Raw genomic sequence first — 9,615 nt, 5'->3', positions numbered from 1 at the left:
GAGATTATGAATGACTTTATCCGCCATGAATCTGGCTTCTTGGCAGGCACCTCGGGGCAGACACCAAGCTGTTTAAAGGCAGCCTCTGGCAGGCTCGGCGCATGAAAGGGGGACATTTGAGTATGCATGTGCAACACAGATTTGTTTCATAATTTCACTTCTGGATTGAATTTTGAGCACATGTTCATCGCTTGCTCTCTCTTTCTCTTTTTTTAAGGTAAAAAGCAATGAAAAGTGCTGTGGTTTTTAAATTAAATGAGTGGCTTAAGAAATATCAGCTTTGTTTGGCTCCAGGTTTTGTATTTTCTCATCCTCTATAGTTCTCTTCTTGGCAGCAAAATAGTCAGTTGAAAACTCAGCACGTCTACTGCCTCCCTGCTCCTTAAAACAATCTGGAAAGTCTCTAACTGAAGGAGAGAAGTTCTTCACAGTTTGGTTTTATTTTTAAATGATAGCCATTTACTTATTTGTAAACATTTATAATAAATTAATCCACACAGGTGTATCAGTTTCTAACATGTCTAGTACTGTGTTGTGTACAAAAAAATGATACTATATTTCTTTTATTCTCACGAATATCAGACTCTTGTTGGAGAAGAAACTAAGACACATATTCCAGTTAAAGGACTGGTCAGTACTAATATGTCAAAATCCCAAGTGCAAATTCAAAGAAGAGGAACCATCATGAAAAGGAGTGATCAGGGAAGAATTCATGGTCTTTAGCGGTCACGATCATCCTTCATGCCTAAGAGAATAAGAAATAACTTAGTACAATATCTCACTGCGTTCAGTTCATCTTCATCTGACAGATATTTATCCAGATCCATGACTCCTCAACTTTCACTGTAGCTCTTTATTTGCTGTTAGATCTTTAAAAGAAACAAACTTTGTATAAAATGTTGAAAGCTGAATAAAGAGCAAGGAAATCTTGCACATGCATAGCACACTGGGAACTGCACAGAAGCAACACCAATCCACAAGCTCCTCATCTCACACATGGATTCATGAGCACATTCTCACATTCTTGCTTTTAATCCTTCCTTGGCAGCCCTCATTCAGACATCATCTTTTGTGCAGAGAACTAGGCACATTTCTCATCGACATTAATCCTGTTCTCACCCAGGTGTGTAGCCACTGAGCACACAGCGACAGGATGAGATGAGCACCTCAGAACGTGAATCTGTGCAGAAGAATTCTAGCCCAAGCTTCTTACACACACAGCTGGACATTGGCTGTCTCACAAAGGTACAATCTAATTATACATGAGGCTGTCTTTTGATTGGAGGGTGTTTGTCTAAGTGCAGAAGTACGTACAAACTTTAACCCATATGTACACACTACTCACATACACAACACCTACATACCACACATGATCAGGCTGGCTAGCTATGAAAGAACAATTATAGTCATATGATTATCTTGTTGGAAATTTCGACTCCTTAAAAATGTAACAACCAACTAAAGAAGAAATTCTTACTTTTTCCTAGTGTAGAGTATTTTTATTTTCTCAAATTTTTATAGTCACTATTGAGGAGAAGAGTAAGTTCTGAAGTTACCAAAACAATATGCTGTACCTATTCCATTGAGACCCCTTAACAATCTAGGGGACAAAAACCAGACAGCAACAAAAATTTAATTTAATAGACAGATCTTGAGTTCAATAGACATGTCTACCACAGTCCTTAATATCAGCTCCTATTAGAAATTATAATGTCCTTTACTTTGTATATTTTTACATACTGGTATTTCAAAGACTGGCCTTTATTCGTTTGACAAGCACTTATGAAACACCAACCGTGACCTTGTTCTAGGCTGTGTGAATAGACTGATTAACAAACAGTCATAGCCTTTTGGGTGGTCACTGTTTCATAGGGGAACTCTAGACGCAGGAAGGAAAGAGGAAGGTCTCAAAGTGGCTGGCTTTTGAACTGAATCAGTCTTTAAAGATAAATTGGTCAACAGAGTAGGAGGGAAATAGAGAAAAGAAGTTTTGGGAGATAGACCTTTCAGAAAAAGTAAACAAGCTGAGCTAAGGCAGGGGCTCAGAAAAAGCCAGAGGACTGGCAGAATTGTGGAGCATCTTGCACTCCTGAGTGTAAGGGGAGCGAGAGGGCCTTCTGAGCAGTACAGCTGGGGAGGTAATGAGGAGACACCGCGTGTGTCCCACAAAAGACCTTTTATGCTGCACAAAGGAATTTGGGGTTTTTTTCTTTGTAGGCATAAAGAATCCATTGAAGGGTTTTAAACAGGCAGCAATGTAATCAGATTTCCTCTTTGGAAATAAGACCTGATTAGTGAATGAGCTCCTATTTCTTTTCTTGTATATTCACCATTGTTTTTACTGTTTGGTCTTCAGACTCTTATCGATTGAAATGACACAATGATGGGAGCTCAGAGGCTGTGTGCCTCAGTCCACTCTGCTTTTAGTATAGTTATTGGATTATTTGCTTTACCTTGCTTGTTTGGTGTAAGACTAAATAAAGTAAGATAAGGGCCAAAAAACTAGCTTTGGGTACTGTTGTCATTGATATGCCTGTTGGACTCTATCAGTTAGCCGGTAGTAAACTGATTATAGATGAATCAATATTTACAATTGGACCAATTATGGACAGAATCAGAAAATATTAGATCTGATGCAAACTTTATGAACTATCAAGTCTTTTATTTTATTTTTCTTTATATTATCTTTCTTCCAATGCGGGGATTCTAATTTCACTCATTAGAAATGTGGCCTGGGATTAAGATTTTTAAAAGCTCACCAGGTAATATGAATAGGCAGTTAGGTTTAAAAACTACTAATTTAGTCTTATGTGGCTTTAGATACAGATTACTTTAAATTCTCCAGTAATATATCGTTTACATTCTACATAGACTATACTAAAACATACAGGGAAAATGAAAGAAGCTGCTAATCTCTGTTAAAGGTAAAAATATATGCATATCTGACCAAGCAATCCCTCTCTTGGGAATAGCTCTCTCAGATATGAAAGTGCCAGGGTACATGGACATGTGTACAGAAATATTACTGCCTCTTTTTCTATAATGCACAAAAATAGAATCAAAGAGATTATTCATCAGTGGTGGAATGATTAAACAAAACTGTGGCACATTCACAAAATAAATAATCCCATATTTTTCCAATTGATTCAGGAGTTCTAAACACTTTTATGAAGTGCAAGAAATCAAGATTTCAGAGAAAGATGAATTAAAATCCAATTTTATAAAACAAGTAATGATCAACACTCTGTAAGTGTGTATTCATGTACACATTTATATTAAACCTAAGCATAAGCAATCAGTAGGAAAATAATGTTCAATTCTATCAGTGTATTGAGTAAAACCAAAAGCAATGTCAGAGTTTGGTTCCAATTTGACTGATGTCCGTGTGCAGCAGAGATGCGCTAAGGTGGAGACACAGTGATGCTAGTAAGGGAACACTGAACAAAACCATCTTCTATTCATCCTAAAAGCAGGCATTACACAGCCATGCGAGTCAGTTAGCAATGGCAGGGGACACACGTTCAATGAATAAGGATAAAACCAAGGTAAGCAAGAGCTTCTAAAAGAGGGCGGGGCCCGAGCATTGTGAACAAGCCACCACAGGGGCTGGTAGGAGATCAGTGTTTGGTGCAGAGCTGCTGATTCACTTGGGAAAGACAAGTGTGACACCCCCTGAACATCACAGTAGATTTGATACTCCACAAAGAAATGGCCCTTCTGTTTCAGGTGTGTGCCTCAGTGGGTGCACACAGACCACTCAGGGTGGCAGTGGCGGTATTGGTCCCACAGCTTCGCAAACACACTGACAGTACTGGGGCCACATTAGTCACACACGGGGAACGTCTAGGCATTTCCGTCGATGCAGCCACTGTGGTGACTGGAGCCTTAACACTTCGGAATCCCAAGTGCTTCTGGGATCCTCTTTCTCCTCAGACTCCGGGATTCCTGTAACGCCAGGAGTGCCGTGAACTGTTTCTGCGCTCATTTCACTCCCGTTCCTCCTGAGGCGTCCTGTACACTTCAGATTCCTTGTCGAGGACCAGGCCACTTGGAGTCTGGGAATGCTCTGAGGCTCTGCCCTTCACCTCTGGTCCCCTGACTGCCCCTTTTGCCCCCAAGGGGCTGTTGAAGTTGGAGATGTCCTCAGGGCAGTGGAGGCTGGAGGGGCTGTTGGGTTGGTTCGTGGTGGCTCTGGGGGCAGCGCTGCGGGGCAGGCCAGGCAGTGAACACGCATGGCAGCCCGGCTGTGGGCTCTGCCTAGGTGCAGGACCTCTTGAGGTTCAGAGGCTCAATTCATCTTGTACGGATGACGTCTCTTTCCTCTGCCACTGAAGGAGACCAGACTTCCTGTTCAGATTGTTTCCCTGGGAGTCATGCTGTCCATGCAACCTTTGATTTGCTTCTGAGCTTCCAAGTGTGTCATAGAGCCAGTATTTTCCTTCTCAATGGCTGTGATTCTGTTTCCTATACAAACTTAACTTATAGAGGCCTCGCTTCCAAGAGTGACCTGAGGAATGGCAAGAGGCTGCTCGAAGTCCTTGTCTGCCCCCTGCCTCTGCTGGAATCTCTTGGCAGTAGCCTGGGCTATCTGCTGAGTGGCGGTGGGGCTGCAGTGGTGAGCTGTCAGATGACCTGCGGGGCAGACACTGCGGGGGGCAGAGCGCGGGGCTTCCCAGGCAGCCACGGAGGCAGCGAGCTCACAGCACCCCTGGGAGCTTGGGGTGGGGGCATTTCATTAGCTTAAAATAATAATAATAATACAATATGCAACTTTCACATATCAAATTTAAAAACTTTTCAAAAACAGAAACACCTAATTAAAAAATGCTTGGATTTGGAAATATGTATTTGCTCAGGTACAATTTGGAAATGTTGGTCTAAGAGTCTCAATGATGCTACCATACTTTCTTTTTTTTTTTAATTTAATTTTTTTTAATGGGGTGACATCAATAAATCAGGATACATATATTCAAAGATAACATGTCCAGGTTATCTTGTCGTTCAATTATGTTGCATACCCATCACCCAAAGTCAGATTGTCCTCTGTCACCTTCTATCTAGTTTTCTTTGTGCCCCTCCCCCTCCCCCTTTCCTTCTCCCTCTCCCCCCTCCCCCCGTAACCACCACACTCTTATCAATGTCTCTTAGTCTCACTTTTATGTCCCACCTACGTATGGAATAATGCAGTTCCTGTTTTTTTCTGATTTACTTATTTCACTCCGTATAATATTATCAAGATCCCACCATTTTACTGTAAATGATCCGATGTCATCATTTCTTATGGCTGAGTAGTATTCCATAGTGTATCTACCATACTTTCAATATTAGACTCAATACTTCAAAATGAGTCAAGCAAATATACAAAGATGTTCATTTTAAAAATGTGTATAATCATGAAAGCCAGAAATGGGTCTTACTATAAAGATTAGCTAACTAAATTTAAAATGTGCATACCATTATGCAGTAATTAAGACAGATGATGATAGAGTTTGTAATAATTTCAAAAACTGCTTATGTAATAGTGTTAATTATAAAAAGAAATACAAATATCTAAAAGAAGATCTAAACTAGGAAAATAGTTTTTTCAGGACAGAAAGTAATGCCCTAAGAAGGCCATAAAGATTCTTTTTGAGCAATGGAATAATAGACAAGATTGCAATTTAGAAATCGTTGTAAATGGCCTGTAATCTCCCTGTAAATGGGTAAACCCATTCCCAGACTCTTTACATAATGGCTGCAACCTCTTCTGCCAGCCACTTAATATCATTATGTTTTATTTTCTTTGTAGTACTCTTTCTTACCTGAAAACTCTTACATAAGTCAGTTAGCCCAGTGGTCCCCAACCTTTTTTGGGCCATGGACCAGTTTAATGTCAGAAAATATTTTCATGGACCAGCCTTTAGGGTGGGACAGATAAATGCACAAAATAAAATTATGCGACCTGCCTAAAAACTGTGGTATTTTTAAATATAATTGTCGAACTTACGAGACAAGCATCAAGAATGAGTCTTAGACGAATGTAACAGAGGGAATCTGGTCATTTTTTTAAAAATAAAACATCGTTCAGACTTAAATATAAATAAAACGGAAATAATGTAAGTTATTTATTCTTTCTCTGCGGACCGGTACCAAATGGCCCACAAACCGGTACCGGTCCACAGCCCTGGGGATGGGGACCACTGACTTAGCCCTCCTCACTGCTATGTCCTCAGCACCTAGGACAGTGCCTGCACTCAAGGCATTCAACCGGGATGTATTTGTTGGATGAATGAAATATATATGAAGACTTTACAAATATCAGTTGTGGCTTTTTTTTTTCAATTAAAAAAGAGAACATGGTGATATCTACATTAGTCAAATTAATTCAGATAATTTACATCAAGGTAAAATTTTAACCTAAAATATTAACATTTTAGGTAAAACTGGCAAATTTCTTCTTAACTTTACTGATACTAACTCAATTCAACAACTTAAGAAATGTTGCATAATGATATTTTATTCTATAGTTGTTAAAAGAACTGATGTATATATCGAAGGTCCAAACTGCAGGCTGACCTAGCTTGGGATGTAATGAACATAGGCCTCCACCTGTCATCCCTCCTGGGAGCTGGATGGAATAAACTCACACAACAAAGAAAGCAAGGAGGGGGTTAACAGTAGACAAGATATTTCAACAAATTCCAAAGGACAGAAAGCAGGTGGGCAGGGCAGCAAAGGGAGCTGGATCCCAGAATGTCACTGTTGTGGACACTGTCAGATGGACCTCGCCTCCCTGAGGGTGGCCTGTAGACAGTCACAGGCTCCAGAAATGGTCAGTAGTGTAGGCAGAAGTGAAAGGGATGTCAGAAAACAGAGGGAGTGATTGAATGTGTATCTGTGTGATGGCCATGTCAGTTACCCCTCTTCCATTGTCTTCTTCACCCCTTCCAAGAGCATGTTGAAGGCCAATATTGCCAACAATTAAAAATAATATTAAAAGAGGTTTTTATAGAAGACATTGTACTGGTTTACCTAAGAAGCTGTAAATTTGTCCGTATATATTTTATCACAGAGGACTTCTTCCAGCATCACAAAGCCAGGACTGACGCCAGCTCAGGCACCCCATGTCAGAGTGCCTCAAATGATCCATGGTAAAGGGACAGTTCTTTTCAAAAATATTTTTAATCTATTACAGACAGTTACTTTAAAAAATACAATAGAAATGAATTATTAGAAAAATAAAGCTGTAAAGGCAAAGACATAAAATACAAGCCAAAATATTTTATTATTAGATTCATAAGACACGAGATTATATTTTAATCAGTGTAACCAGAATAAAAGTTAAAATATGAAAAAGGGTATTACAAAAATGGTGCACATTTATTAAAAGTGTACATACATAAAATTAAAATAGAGGATTATTATTAACATGAATAACTTTCTGTCATTCTGCAATTGTCTTGAGAGGTGATGAAGAAAATGACTGCTGCCATGCCAAAGAAAAAAGGAAGAAAAAAAAAACTGAGCTTTGGATAGACACAATGTATAAAAATACTGAAAGTTTTATTTTTAAAAAATTAGTCTGCTTTTTGCTTTCTAACTTATTTAATCAATATTGGATTATTGGCTATTCACAAATAATATATATCTAAACTGTTTCTATGTATGCTTCTTTATTTTTTGAGATATAATTTACATGCCCCCAAATGTGCCAGTTTCCGTGGTTTTTAGAATATTCGCAAAGTGTGCAACCATTACCACTAGATCCAGAACATTTGCATCCCTCCAATGGGAACCTCATATCATTAGCAGTATTCCCCACTCTCCCCTCCCCCAGCCTCTGGTAACTACTTACCTACTTCCTGTCTTTACGGATTTGCCTATGATGGGCATTTCATGTAAATGAGCTAATACAATTTGGGACTTTTTTGGAGGGGTCTGGCTTCTTTCACATAGCATATGTATTATTTTTTTTAACTTTTAAAAATGACTTTTTATCCACTGTGCCACCACAGGTCAGGCCCCTAAAAATGACTTTTAATCATTTTTGTTTGATTAGAAGTTACATACAATATTAGTTTCAGGTGTACAACATAGTGATTAGATATTTATGTAACTTATGAAGTGATCACCCCAATAACTCTAGTACCCACCTGACACCATACATAGTTACTACAATATTATTGATTATATTTCCTATGCTGTACTTTACATCCCCATGACTGGTTTTTATAACTGACAATGTGTATATCTTCATCCCTTCTCTAAAAATTATAAACCTTTAGTGGGGGAGAAACATCACATTACTGAAATATACTGAGATTTAGTGAACATTTTCATGTTTTTGAGTCTCAAGAATATTTCAGAGTTTTCCAAAATCCCTACGACACCTTATTCCTCAGTTCCTCCATTTAAGCTTTTTGATTAGTCAGTTGTTTGTTCCAACTTCTATCCATCCGCACAACCTCATAGCTAAAAGACATGTCTGAAAAAGTTTTAACAAATGCCTCCTTGCCACTGGGAGAGGCTTTTAGTACTTGGCACAATTAAAGTTGGGTCAAATTAAAGATGAACCTTTGGAGCACAGTCGTCTAGGGCAGTGGTCCCCAATGCCGAGGCTGCGGACCGGTACCGGTCTGTGGACCATTTGGTACCGGTCCACAGAGAAAGAATAAATAACTTACATTATTTCCATTTTATTTATATTTAAGTCTGAATGATGTTTTATTTTTAAAAAATGGCCAGATTCCCTCTGTTACATCCGTCTAAGACTCACTCTTGATTCTTGTCTCGGTCATGTGATACATTTATACGTCCCACCCTAAAGGCCAGTCCGTGAAAATATTTTCTGACATTAAACCGGTCCGTGGCCCAAAAAAGGTTGGGGACCACTGGTCTAGGGAATCACCAGACAGGTCAAATGATGTCAATTTTTAAGGAATGAGATATGGAAAGAACTCCCTCTCTGTTCTGAGCACTCAGTATCTGGAATGTGGCTGCTATTTCTCTGGGCTACTGTGGAGCTAGGAAGTGAGGGGTGGGACTAAGGTAAATTAAAATTCCACAAAGATTACTACTGTTACTGAGATTCAGATATTTTTCTCAAAAAAATGCCCCCTGGGTAACTGCAAGATTTGGTTAATTTTGAGAGATCTGAAAAAAAATATGATATGGTTAATTGTTTTTTTTTCATTGCTTTTATGAAGGGTCAGATTTTAGGATGTTTTACTCTACTATTTCCACTGATATGACTTGTTTCTATGTTTGTTTTAATAACTTATGCAGTATAAAATTAACCTCACAAAATTATGTTGATGGAAATGTAAGAAAAGATTTTAAGGAAATTTTAATAAGCTCAGAATATTCATATTAAACTTTAATTCAAACTAAAGTGATACTATACATTTTTTCCAGCTTTTTTTTTTTTTTTTAATGCGGTGACATCAGTAAATCAAGATACATATATTCAAGGATAACATGTCCAGGTTATCTTTTCGTTCAATTATGTTGCATACCCATCACCCAAAGTCAGATTGTCCTGTCACCCTCTATCTAGTTCTCTTTGTGCCCCTCCCCCTCCCCCTTCCCTCTCCCTCTCCCCCCTCCCCCCGTAACCACCACACTCTTATCAATGTC

The 9,615-nt window shown here is 38.8% G+C and overlaps 1 pseudogene; it reads right to left on the bottom strand.

Annotated features, from left to right (window-relative positions):
- Positions 1–3,423: 3,423 nt before the first annotated feature.
- Positions 3,424–6,936, bottom strand: LOC136404224 (PDZ and LIM domain protein 1 pseudogene; annotated as a pseudogene).
- Between the last annotated feature and the right edge of the window lie 2,679 nt (positions 6,937–9,615).

The sequence above is a fragment of the Saccopteryx leptura genome, chromosome 4 (assembly GCF_036850995.1).
Source record: "Saccopteryx leptura isolate mSacLep1 chromosome 4, mSacLep1_pri_phased_curated, whole genome shotgun sequence".
NCBI lineage: Eukaryota > Metazoa > Chordata > Mammalia > Chiroptera > Emballonuridae > Saccopteryx > Saccopteryx leptura.
Note: the sequence above shows the minus strand (reverse complement) of the source record. Positions and strands in the feature narration are given on the sequence as shown.